This window comes from Canis lupus, chromosome 20, assembly GCF_048164855.1.
Source record: "Canis lupus baileyi chromosome 20, mCanLup2.hap1, whole genome shotgun sequence".
NCBI classification, from domain to species: domain Eukaryota; kingdom Metazoa; phylum Chordata; class Mammalia; order Carnivora; family Canidae; genus Canis; species Canis lupus.
The window spans coordinates 49,795,471-49,811,029 of NC_132857.1; the positions used below are offsets into that span (position 1 = coordinate 49,795,471).

The following is a 15,559-nucleotide window of genomic DNA, read 5'->3' on the forward strand; positions in this document are numbered from 1 at the left end:
ATAAATTATCTTGCACTTTTCTTTGTGTAATGTACATTTTTTTCATTTTATGATCTCAAAAATCTGTATTGTTGCTAAATGTGCTTCTTGTATTGAATATAGTGCTCAATATATATAATTTTTCATCTCAACACCTGAGGATATTTATTGCAATTTCTTATGTTACTATCTGCTACAAGAAGACAATTTGAAAACAAAGACCTAGAAGATTTAATTGTTCATTTATATTATTAGGTACACAGAAAAGTTTATGTTCATGGCTTTATTGAAGCACATACAAGGAAAAGTAGAATATGAATTTTATTTAATTTTTAGAAGATATTTTAAAGTGTCACCTCAACCATGTTTTATTCATTGACTTTGAGAATGCATGTGCAAATGGTTGTATCTTGCTGAACACTTCTAAGTTTCCCCTGGTAAGAAATCACAAGTGTCAGTTGTTAATAAGTTCTATGTTTTCTATGGAAAGACACAGTTCCCCAAATAGATGGTTGACTGCATGATTTTGCCACATTTCTCAAATATTCTTTGTAAACTACCAGCAGCCAGATTTAATTCTATGAGAAAGAAGCAATGAGTAGATGACACAATCAGGTATCATTAGCTATAATTTAAAAAAAAAAAAAATCAAATGTAGCAATGTCTTGAATAGCAATTACAAAATATTATAAAAGCTCTCTTTTGAAAAGATTTTTCAAATGTGCACAGGATTGTCAAAAAAGTGTTAGAACATGACAATAAAAAATATCGAAGTGGGTGACAAATTTGAAATTGTGTGTGTGATGTAATTTGTATGTGGAACATAGTAGGTACTCAGGAAGTACTTGCTGTGCATAATTTTTCCATTCTTGGTGGTCACAGATTTGTCCTGAATTTCTTCTGGCAGCCATCTGTAGAATTTGAGAGACCTGACTGCCAACTTTTTCTCTTCTCATTCTTTCCCACTATTCTGGTAGACGCTAGCCTTACTATCTGGTAGCCTTACTATTTTCCTTTCCTGGTATGTTATTAATTATTTCCATATAAATATTTCATTTTTTTTTGTTTGTTTGTTTTTGTCTCCCTGATTAACAAACTCAAATTTCCTTCATGATTTAATACATTTTTTCCTAGTTATCTACTGCTACTTATTAAACAGTATTATTCCAAAATTAGTGACCTAAACAACAACCATATTATTCTGCTCTTGGACTTCATGAGCCAGGAATTAGGCGGGCCACAGCAGGCATGACTTTCTGCTCAAGGATGTCAAGGGCCTCAGCAAGGAATCCCTAATACCTGAAGGTAGCTTGAAGCTCTAGGGCTGGAATTATTTGGAAGACTATCCCCCCCACCCCCCACATGACTGGTGCCTGTCATAACTCAAAGCCTGGGTTTAGCTGAAACTTTCAAATGGAACTTGTCATTTTCTCATGGACTTGGGCTTCTCATAACATAGCAGCTGGGATCAGAGAGTGTCTAGAAAATGACAGTCCAAAAGATGCAAGCAAAGGCTACATGATTTTTATAAAAATCATTTATTTGAGGGAGATCATGGACACAGGGAGGAACAAAAGGAGAGAGAGAATCCTCAAGATGACTCCTCACTGAGCAGGGAGCCCCACACAATCCCAGGGCGCCAAGATCATGACCTGAGCCAAAATCAAGAGTTGGCTGCTTAACTCTTGGCTGCTTTACAAATAAGTAAAATTATTAAAATAAAATAAAATAAAATAAAATAAAATAAAATAAAAGTAACAGCTTTCCAAATTACCAAATCACAAACTCTTCAGTTTGAACTGTGATACTGGATCACATTCAGTAAACCTTTACTCTTTACTACATGCAATATACCCTTTCTTTAGTTCTTATAATAACACCATGAGGCAGGTAACAATTCCTTTTCCTAGGCCATAAAAATAAGACATGAAAAGTTCAATTATTTTTTATAAATTTACAGAAATGATAAATATATGAGACAAATTAAATGTCTTGGGTTATAAATATTTAGCTACCTCTATCTACTATAACTAAACAAGAGAAAATTTAACACTCATAATATGAATGCCATGTACAGCATGAGAAGATAATTCAGTTCTGTTTGTTCTATCAACAGACATCTCATTTATTATTTATTTATTTATTTATTTATTTGACTGTGAATTTTGCCCTTTTGGCTTCTTTTTCTTTCTTTTTTTTTTTTTTATCGGACTGTAATTGACACACAATGTTACATTAGTTTCAGGTGTACAACTTAGTACTTTGACAGATTTATACATTATGCTATGTTCATGAGTGTAGCTACCATCTGTCCTATTACATGGCTATTTACAATATCATTAACTGTGTTCCTTTATGCTCTGCCTTTTATTCACAAGTCTTGTTCATTCTATAACAGCAGAGCCCCTATCCCCTTCACCAATTTTGCCTAACCCCTTACTGACCTCCCTTCTGGCAATCATCAGTTTGTTCTCTGTATTTATAGGTCTGATTCTACTTTTTGTTTGTTTATCCTCTTTTTTTAAGATTCTATTTATAAGTGAAATCATATGGTATGTGTCTTTCTCAGTCTGACTTATTTCACTTAGCATAGTAGCATCTAGGTCCATCCAAGTTGTCTCAAATGGCACTATCTATCCTTTTTATGGCTGTGTAATATTCCTATGTGTGTGTGTGTGTGTGTATTTTTTCCTTTGTTCTTCTGTTGAAGGACAGTTAGATTGCTTCCCTGTATTGGCTATTGTAAGTAATGCTGCAATAAACATAGAAGTGTATATATATTTTTAAATTAGTGTTTTTGTTTTCTCTGGGTAAATACCCAATAGTGGAATTATTGGATTATATGGTATTTCTATTTTTAACTTTTTTAGGAACCTCCATACTGTTTTCCACATTCCTACCAATAGTGTATAAGGGTTCCTTTTTTACTACATCCTCACCAACACTTGTCCTTTCTTTTTTTATTTTAGCCATTCTAACAGGTGTAAGATAATAACTCAGTTTTGATTTGCATTTCCCTGATGATTAATGGTGTTGAACATCTTTCTCTATGTCTGTTGGCTATTTGTGTGTCTTCTTTGGAAAAAAATGTCCATTCAGGTCCTCTGCCCATTTCTTTAATAGAATTCTATGTTTTGGGGATCCCTGGGCGGCACAGCAGTTTAGCGCCTGCCTTTGGCCCAGGGCGCGATCCTGGAGACCCGGGATCGAATCCCACATCAGGCTCCCGGTGCATGAAGCCTGCTTCTCCCTCTGCCTGTGTCTCTGCCTCTCTCTCTCTCTCTGTGACTATCATAAGTAAATTAAACAAAAAAAAAAAAAAAAAGAATTCTATGTTTTTTGGTGTTGAGTTGCCTACATTTATATATTTTAGATATTAATCTCTTATTATCATTTGCAAATATCTTCTCCTAGTTGGTAGGTTGTCCTTTTATTTTGTTGTTTTCTTTTGGTATGTGAATGCTTTTTATTTTGATATAGTCCCAATAGTTTATTTTTGCTGTTATTTCCCTTGCCTTAGGAGACGTATCTAGAAAAATGTTGCTATGGCTGACATCAGAGAAATTACTGCCTGTTTTCTCTTCTAGGATTTCTAGGATTTTCTATGGTTTCAGGTCTCATGTTTCAATCTTTAATTCATTTGGAGTTTATTTTTCTGTATGGTGTTAAAAAATAATCCATTCTTTTACATGTAGCTGTCCAATTTTCCCAGTACCATTTATTGACAAGGATGTCTTTTCCCCATTATATATTCTCTTTTTATTAATTTTAATTCAATATACTTACCATACAGTGTTATATCAGTCCCAGGTGTATAATATAGAGATTCAACAATTCTATACATTACTCAATGCTTATTATGGATGATAAGTATACTTTTAATTCTTTTTCACCTACTTCACCCATCCCCTTATCCACCTCCCTTATGATACTTATGTTTGTTTTCATAGTTAAGTGTCTGGTCTTTTCTTTGTCTCTTTTTTCCTTTGTTTTGCTTCTTAAATTCCACATGAGTGAAATCATATGGCACTTGTTTTTCTCTGACTTATTTCACTAAGCATTATCCATATTGCTGCAAATGGCAAGATTTCAGTCTTTTTTCCCGTCTTATATTCTTTCCTCCTTTATCACAGGTTAATTGATCATATAGTTGTGGTTTATTTCCGGAGTCTCTATTCTAGATCTGTGTGTCTTTTTTTTGTGCCAGTATCATACTGTTTTGATTATTGCAGCTTTATGATATATCTTCATATCTGGTTTTATGATACCTCCAGGTTTGTTTTTGGTTCTCAGAATTGCCATGGGTATTCAGGGTCTTCTGTGGTTCCATACAAATTTTAGTATTACCTGCTCTAGTTTTGTGAAAAATGTCATTGGTATTTTGAAAGGGATTACACTGAATCTGTAGATTGCTTTGGGTAATATGAATATTTTAACAATATTAATTCTTCTAATCCATGAGCATGAGATATGCTTCCATTTGCATGTGTCCTCCTCATTCCATTTCTTTTAACAGTGTTTTATAGTTTTTGGAATATAGGTCTTTCACCTCTTTGGTTAGTTTTATTACCAGGTATTTTATTATTTTTGGTGCCTTTATTATTTTTGATGGTTTGGTGTTTTGTTTTGTTTTTTATTTCTCCTGCAAACGTTGATTTTAGTGAATTGACATTTTTTTTAAGTCACTGCTATGCAGTAATCATAGTTATGTAACCCCACCTCTGGATACACCTAGGAAAGAAGCAATCAGAGGCTTGTATTCTACTAAGTTCAATGCAAGTGGATCTTGCCTTACTCTTGTTAACCTTGACAAGTCATCAATATCTTTGGTGTCATTTTCTAAGTCTTGTAAAACTAAATGGTTGCCATTCAAAATGTGTATAACTTCAAACCTCTACCTCAACATAAACACAAGCTTAGCCCCATCTTTAATTAGCTATTTGGTATGTATGACATACTGGCTGCAGTTACTAGTAAGCACTTGGGGGAACAAGTAGTGAGCTAGATATTTGGCTGATTTTCATTTAGGGAAAAGAGAGTTTGATCTGGGTGCCATGGCAGCAAAAAAGGATGACTGGCCAGACTCAACTGGAATGACCAATTCAAAGTTGTCACTGGTTAGACTTAAAAGTTATCCAGCTGGCTAAGGAGGAGCCATAAGGAAAAATTACATGCCAGCTTTGGATATGAATGACAATTCTTTATTTTCTGAGATCAACTTCCCAAGTGTCTTTTAGAACTAAAATTTAGAAATATTTCTCTAGTTTTGGTCCCCTGTCAAAGGGAAAGAGAATATAAGAGCTTTAAAGTACATTCAGAAAGGAAAACCTCATCTATGCATAGATATATGTGCATATCAATTTATAAGAAGAAATGAAAAGGTGAAGGAAAATGAGGTTGAAGTTAGAAATGGTGTTCAGATTATATTCTGAAGTAGACTCCACCCAGAAGTACATTCTCTCTCCTCTAATCTCTTACAACAAATACCTCATACAACAATTTAGTATCTATTTTATTCTATTTAACATTTATTTTAATTATATAAATAGATGCCATCTCTGCTAGATGATAAGGCCTTGCATGTTTTATTAACCTTTGAAAGAAATAAATATTTTATTTATGTTAACCCCCTGGAATATAACAAATTGTCTTTCACATGGATGATGCACAATAATTCTTGTTCAGTTTAATTGGATTCTCTTTTCATGTTTGAAAATGTATTACACAAAGTGACAGTTAGGTAATCAAAATGAACATTACAAAATCTCCAAGATTTCTTGTGAAAGCTGACATATGGATATTTCATATTGGTCCAAGCAATCAAGGACCTGTCTTTGTTACATGCATAAAACAAATTCTAGGAAGGTGCACATTAATAGGTGAACAGTGAAAAGAAAGTTCTAGCAACTTCATGTTATACTTTTCTAAATTTCTGGAGTTTTTACAATGAAAATATTCAACTAGAGTAGAGACTGATCTCATTATAAGATGAGTAGTGTGCCGACACAAGTGATAGGTGAGTTTGGAGCATAGTACATAGTTAGGAAAAAGATAAATGGGAAAGGTGTTATTGGGGTAAATAAGAGGTGTAGGAGCACACTAAACAGGGAAATTGATGGGTTTTATGGACGATGTCCTTTTATTTTTAACCTCTGAATTAGCCAATCCTGCTTCCATAAAAGGAACTTTGTGATTCAGTGAAAATTCCTGTGCCTTGTACTCTTCAAGTTAGAAGTTTAAGCATGTAGAATATTTAAATCTTTCCAAGAGCCAGGTACTGTGATAGACACTAAGGATACAAATTATAGGAAGTAATTAAAAACTGAAACCAATGTCATCAGTTAAACAGTGTTGTGAGGCTGAACATAAACTGCTATGTGTATATGAAGTAACATTGTGACTAAGCAAAAATAACCTAGTTCTTTCTCCACCATAAAATTGCTTCCGGAAGATTAAGACTGTAAAACAACTCACCAAATTACTTATAAACAAACAAGTTCCTCATCAAGAAGTACTTGAAGACCCTCGTTTCTGTGTGCCTATCCATACAAAGCTATTGTGCCATAATCTCTGCCCAATTCCAATGAGTTCCACATCTTGCAAGACACACCTAAAGTCAACCAGCTAGCCGAGGAGCTAAAATATGATAAATATCCTTTCCTGACCTTCTGTTCTAAGATAGTATAAGACCCAGTCAAGGTGGTGTTTTCCCTTACTGCATTAAGTATCACAAATCTAAACATAGCTTTCCTGAAACAATTGGTTTGTCTGCTGGTGTTTCAGGGGAGTAAACTGTTCACCCATTGTTTCTGCCTTTAAGGAACTTGGATGTTAAAAACATGTCGTATCTTAACATTGTCTAGATGGCAGTTTATCAGACTTAAAGTGATGGAAAAATTTTTCCAATATTGTACTTCTACTATGACTCTCAGGGACTCCATATCCACTCATTCATTCAACTACCTGAAATAGATGACTATGTAAATTGTATGTATAGAGCTCTATCTAAGATGTATATATGATAATTTATATTTTCTGTACTCAAAGAAATTGTAGCCCACTAGAGAGGCAAACATGCACACAATTATAAGAAAAAATGACACTAATACTTGAAATTCAGTATGCACAGGTAGCAAGGAAGGTATAGAGCATGCCTATGTGTGCCTAGACAAACCATGAAAATTATTGAAGGCTTTGTTGCATCAGTGATAAGTTAGTAAAAAGGCATTTGAAAAGGAAAAAATAATAATAATACAGTTGATCCTTGAATATTGCAGGGATTAGGGGCACTAACACCCCCAACACAACTGAAAATTCACTTATAACTTTTGACCCTCCCAAAACTCTACTACTGGAAGTCTTACAGATAACATAAAGAGTTGATTAACACACACTTCGTATCTAATATGTATTACATGCTATTTTCATATAATAAAGTAAATTTGAGAAAAGAAAATGTTGAGAAAATCATAAGGAAGAGAAAACACATTTGGAGTACTTTACTGTATTCGTTTAAAAAAAAAAATCTATGTATTAATGGACCCTTGCAGTTCAGACTTGTTCAAGGATCGACCGAATATGCAAGAGATGTAAGTGAGCATGCCATGTTTGCAAATTGCAACAGTCTAGTATTGTTGGACCATATTGTATAAAATGTGTGAAAATAGTAGATTCTGAAAGGCCACTTATGCCATGTTAGGAAGTTGCTACTGTACCCTTTAAGTAACAGCAATCACTGAAGAATATTGAGCATGGGAAAAAGTTGTTCCTCACAACATGTTAGCCCTATTTCTCTGGCAGCACTCTGAAGAATGTTTTATTAAGAGATGAGAATGCAGGTAGAGTGACTAGCTAGAAAGCCATTGCAGCAGTTCAGAGGAACACAAAGTTAGAAAGGGAAGGATTAGAACAAGAGAAATTGAGAAAGTTGAATTAAGACAATTGATTAATCGTTAAGATAAAAACAGTCAAAGTGAAGGAGCAATTATCACATCACTATCAATAGGTGGTTGCTTGATGATTATTGTGCTATTTAGCCGAAGTAATGATGATAGGCAATTATTTTCATAATACATTAGTCTTAAAACATTTTTAAACTCATTATGGACATATCAATCTTATTTGATAAGTCAATAATATTGATCTACTCAACCACATGCAGTTTTCTTTATTTAACTGACTATATAGAAGTGGATGGCCATGCAGAGAGTAGTTAATGATGAAGAGAAATGGTGGCTGTAAAAGTACTTAAAATAATCCATAGGTAGTTTTTATATCCGTTGATGTCAGCCACTGTCCAGTGTCAATCCCGTCTTGAACTTAAACCTATTGAAAAGATAATAAATAAAATAGTCTACCCCATAATGTCTCCTATATTAAGTCTAATTATCTGTTTTGTCATGCTGCTGTGTGATGGCACAATGAAAGGTGAGAAAATCGTTTTTGCTTGTGCATTCTATTAGAAATCTGTACCTGAATATGGTTTTAATTTTTTTCAAAGATTTTATTTATTTATTTGAGAGAGAGGGAGAAAAAGCAATAGAGAGAAAAAACATGAGTAGGGCGAGGGGCAGAGAAGCAGACTCCCCACTGAGCTGGAAGCCTGATATGGGGCTCCATCCTGGGGCTCCAGGATCCTTGACCTAAGCCAAAGGCAGAAGTCCAACCAGCTAATCTACCCAGGCACCTGAACCTTTAATTCTTAAGATAAGAGCCTGAAAAAGATTGGTTGTTATGGGACATTGAGGTAGACTGCTTCTAGCCAGGTGTGACTTGAACTGTTGCCGCATGCGTAAACTAACTATATTGGTAGCAGGCCTTCTAGCTGTTTGATGGATTGATGGAAAGCATGAAGCTATTAAAATATTTACTTAAACTGACATTTTTTTTTTTTACTTCACTCTTAAGCATGACTAGAAAGTCACACCATGCCTGGAAATGGGAAGATATATATGTTTTCTTAATAGTACAAGTATTTTGTGCTCATCGTTTTAAAATTTAGATGTTTGTATTAATCGGGTGTGGTGAGACCAACAGATCAGAAGACAATGCCATTGAAAAGATAGTTTTTTACTCCCAGTTTCTAAGGGGAGGAGGCATAGCACTCATATAGGTGTCATATGAAGAAACCCCAGGGTTAGTAAGGAGGCACAGGGAGCAGGAGCAAAGCATGGACAAGAACCTTTACTGTGGCTTCCATGTGAAGGAAAGGACAAGGCAATTAAACAGGTTTACGATTAGCTAGTTTGAATAACTTCAGTGGGCTCTAGAGTATAACAGCTCTAATAGTTCAGTACCTGGTCCTGAGTGAATAGTAGGGAATATAGTAGCCTGGAGTTTAAGAGCACTAAAAAGTGATAAAAGAGGTGTTGGAGTGTGGGCTCAAGATTGGTTGGTTTGCATATGAAAGATACTCTTGAGTCCTTTATTATCTCTAGACCTTGGCTAGCTCTGGGAGTAGTCTCTCTGGGTCCCAGATGGCAAAGCCTCAGAAATACACACAAAAATAAAATAAAGAGGCATGATTAATATGCTTGTCAATGTTAAAGTCTTTATATTTACTCACCCCAAAATGGAAAAAAAGAAAAAAAAAAACACCTAAATTTGTTCTTACAACAGGCCCCCTTGGTTAATCTCATTGACAACTAGACTTTTTTTTTTTTTTTTTTTTTTTTTAAGATTTGATTTATTCATGAGAGACACAGAGTGAGAGGCAGAGACACAGGCAAAGGGACAAACAGGCTCCCTGTGGGGAGCCCATTGTGGGATTCCATCCCAGGACCCTGGGATCAAACCTGAGCCAAAGGCAGATGCTCAAGTACTGAGCCACCCATGTGCCCAGACAACTAGACTTCTGAGCTGGCACTACTCTTATTGTTAAAGCTAAAAAAGCCTAGCTACTAGAAAACTTATAATTGCCTTTTGCTTGTGGTTTCCAAAGACTTGAAAACATGTCATGAATTCAAAGAAAAGAAAAACAAACAAAAACTATATTTAAGGTATAGGAGCATTTCTTTTCTTATTTACCTACTGAGATAAGAACATAAGCTGGTGTTAAAAATCACATGGGAGAAAAAATTTATAAGGAATTCAGTTTGCTACATTTCTACAAGCAGAATAACATATAACTCTTTACAGCAGGAGGGAATCCATTTTACTCTGAAGCAGGTAATAACTTTATTATAATACACATACATATAGAAGACTATGTGAGATGGTATTTCTCTACTTTATGACCAGAAATACGGAAGGGTAGCCTATTGACTGAAGACTTCAGGATAAGCCCACTATAGGTGGAATATTTGTGTCCTCTCAAAATTCTATGTTGAGACCTGATCATCAAAGTAATAGTACCCTGAGATGGCACTTTTGAAAGGTGATTAGGTCATGAGGGCAGAGTCTTCATGATGATGAATGGGATTAAGCCTTTGTAAAAGAGGTCCCAGCAAGATTCTTCACCCTTTCTGCCACATGAGGTCATCACTAAAAGAGGGACAGAGAGGAAGGAGCCCTCACCAGACACTGAATCTGTGCCTTGATCTTGGACTTTGCAGGCTACAGAACACTGAGAAATAAATGTTTACTGTTTATCAACCATTCAATCTATTGTATTTTGTCATAGTAGCCCAAACAGACTATGACAAGTTCCTATACACAATACTGAGTTTGGAATTTATAGAAATGTTCTATATAGTTTGAAAATGCCTTTTGGTTTTACTACAATTATCTTTAAGATTTTTAAAGTGAATTTTATTTTTAAGGGGGTGCCTGGGTGTCTCAGTTGGTTAAGCATCTGCTTTAGGCTCACTCATGATCTCAGGGTCCTGGGGTTGAGCCCCAAGTCTGATTCCCTGCTTAGCAGGGAGTCCGCTTCTCTCTCTCCTTCTGCCCATCCCCCATGCTCACTAGAGAGCTCTCTCTCAAATAAATAAATAAATAAATAAATAAATAAATAAATAATCTGAAAAAAATGAATTTTATTTTTATCTAATTTTTTTTTATTCCACCAAGAATGAAAAAAGACAGTCTTTTTAATTTTTTTATAGTATTGTGGTATGATTGATATACACACAAAAAATCTGCACATATTTAATGGATACAATTTGATGAGTTTGGACATATGAATACACCCATGATACCATAATCACAGTTAAGGTAATAAACATATCCATCCCTTCCAGATGTTTCCTTGTGTCGCTTTGCTATTTTTTTTTTTTCTGGTAAGAAAAGTTAACATGAAATCTTATCTCTTAACAAATTTTTAAGTTTACCATATTGTATTGTTAACTATAAGCCCTATGTTATACAATAGACAATTTGCTGTAACTCTTGTTTGAACTATATTTTAATAAAGAATGTGGTTTTTGTCTTTAGGTGAATCAAAATATCTATAGCATTCAGCCACTCAACAAGTGTTTGCTGAATTCCACATTAACATTAATTTTGTTTTAGGTTTAGCTATCGTAGGCATAGAATGATCAATACCCTTTACAACATTTACTAGTATCTCCATAAAACTAGGAGATCCCTTTTAAATGCACATTTCAACTTGGTTATTCCTTAGATAAAAATAGTGAGATATAGTCGTAGGGTTTTCAGATCACGAACATAATCTTAACAGTGCACATTACAGTCTAATCCTGGAGTCAATTAATAAATTGGTTGAAATAGCAGTTTGATTAAAATCTCAGATGTGCTACTTCGCTTTCCTAGTGTCCTTTAATTAAGGCTTTAATAGAGTCTGCAATTACCTGCAAATTTTTTCTTTGTCTTAAATATTTGTGCTTTATCCTTAACTTTCAAAGCTTCTTCAACTTACTAAAGCGTAAGAACAGCCACTAAAGCGTAGAGAAATTAAACTACCTTTTCCTTCAATCAGATGAACAGTACCATATAACTCTATAATGCTTATTGAAATTTAAATTGCAAGAACATATTTAACTTATGGTATGTGTTTTTTATTTGTTTTGGTTTTTGATTTGTTACTGTTTTTGATTGTTGAAAAAAATTACTTTTGGTGAATGTGATAGCATTGTGTGGACATTTTTCTACTTAAACTATTTTGTACTTAGTTTAAATATAGAATACTTAACACAAATTTATGTTTTTTTGTGTTGAAATTTTAACTATGGGAAATTATACAACTTTATTTCATCTTGTTTTTAACTACTACTCTACATCAGGCATTGTTCAAACTGCTTCACACAAACTATGTCATTTATTACTCCAATAATTCAGTTCAGTAGATGCTGTTGTTACCCACATTTTAAAGATAACAGAATTAAGAATAACAGATTTGAAGTAAGTCGTTCACAGTTATTGGCATGTAAATGGTTATTGGCATGTAAATGGCAAGATTACAACTGAAAGGCAGGTCTGTTTGACCCCAGAATCTATGGTCTTTTTTTTTTTTTTTTTTTTTTTTTTTTTTTTTTTTAAATTTTATTTATTTATGATAGTCACAGAGAGAGAGAGAGAGGCAGAGACACAGGCAGAGGGAGAAGCAGGCTCCATGCACCGGGAGCCCGACGTGGGACTCGATCCCGGGTCTCCAGGATCGCGCCCTGGGCCAAAGGCAGGCGCCAAACCGCTGCGCCACCTATGCTAAACTCAACCTCAGATGTTTGAGTTTATTGAATTGTTACTAACTAACTAGCATTTGAGGGCTCATGTGTAAATTTCTGGCTTGGGATATGACGAATGTTTCAATCAAACTTCCAAATAAAAAGACTAATTTACTGATTACTTCTTTTATTTTTTTAAAATATTTTATTTATTAATGAGAAACAGAGAGAGAGAGGCAGAGACACAGGCAGAGGGAGAAGCAGGCTCCACGCAGGGAGCTGGATGCCGGACTCCAGGACCCTGACATCGCGACCTGAGACAAAGGCAGGCACAACCGCTGAGCCACAGGCATCCCTCATTACTCCTTTTAAATGGTTAATACAATGTATTGATACTGTTTTGTGGTGAACCATGACTTTGCTGTGCGGAAGTTATGATCCCCCAAACCTTTTTTAAAAAACAAATAAATGAGCAAGTAAACAGACTTCAGTCTGAGGCTTTTTCAAAAATAAGTAGATATTCACACACAAAACACATTCCAGCAAAAAAGCCCACCCTGGATTAGACTGCCATCCAGAACAACTCCCCTCCCACCAAACCACAAAAATGTTCTTTCAGAGAACTGAGTCTGTTTGTAGAAAGCATGTCTAAGAGTGATTCGTGAAACAAAAATGCGTAAGGACACCAGGGTGGCTCAATAGGTTAAGCCGCTGACTGGTTTTGGCTTAGGTCATGATCTTAGACTTGAGATTGAGCCGCATGCTGGGCTCCATGCTTATCACAGAGTCGTCTTGGGATTCTTTTCCCTCTTTCTCTCCCCATTCTCCCTCCATCTCTCTTTCCCACTCTATCTCCACCTACCGTGCACTCTCTTTCTCCAATAAACAAATACAGTCTTTTAAAAAAAAATGCTGTAAAAAATATGCTCTAAACCACATATTGGAAAGTGCCAAAGCAACGCAAAAAAAAAAAAAAAAAAAAAAAGTAGTTGCTAGCTTAGCTTAGAAATATGCAAACTAATAAAGATGCCAAGTTTGGGGAGTTACCACTTAAGAGACATTCTAGCATATTCATTGATTCAGAATAGAAAAAGTTTATCTCAGAAAATATATATGTCCTACACTTAAAATTCATAATTATAATAGCTAAGTATTTGAAAAATTGAAGAAATATGCTTGTATTTTTTGAAATCACTTATGTAATGTAGGAAATTAGGTTTAAGAAAATAACAGTTCTTGTTACATATACTCGAGGTTAAGTTCATTGTGACACTGGTATAATCAGAGATAGAAAGAAGTCAAAGGGCAATTACAATCACTTTATATAGGAAAACATGTTTAAAACTCATGTGTACCACATTTTTCACAGATATTCATAGTCTTTAAAATTGCAAAATTATATATTTATATATATATAATATATATCACATAAAACTCTAGGCCAATTCAAACGCTGACAGCATTTGCAGTGATGAGGGGTTTGTAGAAGGAATTTTGTTAAATGTTGACAATAATAAGAATATTTCAAAAAAGTATTTAAGAAGGAGTGGCTTGTCTTTCTGGGAATTCAGCTCATACATTAGTTTAAACAATATGGAAATGGTACAAAGATAAAATAAAACAGTGGACGAAAAATGTATATTTCAGAAAAGATCTGGTTTATACAAAAATTTAAAATTTTAATAAAGAAAACATTTACACAATAAAGGGAAGTATATGTCTTTTAACTTAAATTATTTAGGCTATATTTAAATACCCAGGAAAATAAATAAAATGTTAATTCTTATTTGATCTATTAACATTCAAATAGTAGGTATTTGGGTTACTACAACTGTTAGAAGCAAAATATTTATAGATGAAGCAATTAAGTTTAAAAATATTTTTGGGGGACGTCTGGGTGGCTCAGCGGTTGGGTGCCTGTCTTGGGCTCAGGTCATGATCCTGGGATCTGGGATGGAGTCCCGCATCAGGCTCCCTGCGAGGCGCCTGCTTCTCCCTCTCTGCCTTTGTCTCTGACTCTTTCTCTCAGTCTTTGTCTCTCATGAATAAAGAAATCTTTAAAATATACATATATATTTTTGTATTTATATGGAAATATTGGACATTAACCAATGAAATATCTATTATTTGTCTCTCATGAATAAATAAATCTTTAAAATATACATATATATTTTTGTATTTATATGGAAATATTGGACATTAACCAATGAAATATCTACTATTTAAATATTTTTAATGCTTTTCTAAAGAAGCAATGAAGTTTTTCAGAAAATCTTTGCTATAATGAAAAACTAGCTTATAAAGTGGTAGTAAATGCTGTTGCCAGGGCCTCAGAAAATATATATTACCTGATAATTCTTCTAGTCCTGTCTTCTCTTCTACTTGCACACTTGTTTCTTTTTCTGCCATCATTTCCCATTTTGATTGTCCAGTTCATTATGGTATATCATTTTATGTCTTTGTTATTTCAGGGTCTTTCAACATCATATAACATGTTCTCTTTTCTTGGAATACTTTCCATGTAGAAAATCTATCACCATATTTATAGTAAATAATGAGAAAGTAGTGCTCAGTTTGGCAGTACATGTTCTAAAATTGGAATGATACAGAGATTAGCATGGCCCCTCCAAGGATGACATGCAAATATGTGAAGTGTTCCAAATTTTTTAGACTTTCCAATTACTGTGTGTATACCTGAAACTAATGTAACATTGTGTCAACTATCTTTTAGTTAAAAAAAAATAATAATGAGAAAGTAATAAGATGATATCAGATATTTGAAACCATATTTCCATGCTGAGGGTCGCTGACTCAGTGTGATTATAAAAGTAAATATTGAGCAAACAAAGAATTTTTGGAAAATTATAATTATGGAGGAATTTGTGGATTATCTCCATAGAATAAAAAAAAGTATAAAAAATGTATATAAATCTATAAATGCCCATCATCTACTACGGTATTCACAATAAGCAGGGTGTTAACTAATATATATATTGATATGCTTTTATAATTCTCAG

General features: G+C 34.2%; 1 non-coding gene across 1 annotated transcript; it reads left to right on the top strand.

Moving 5' to 3' along the window:
* Positions 1-15,107: 15,107 nt before the first annotated feature.
* On the top strand, positions 15,108-15,209 carry LOC140612191 (U6 spliceosomal RNA). The gene has a single exon (XR_012013497.1). It is a non-coding gene; the product is annotated as a U6 spliceosomal RNA (small nuclear RNA).
* The last annotated feature ends 350 nt before the right edge of the window (positions 15,210-15,559 follow it).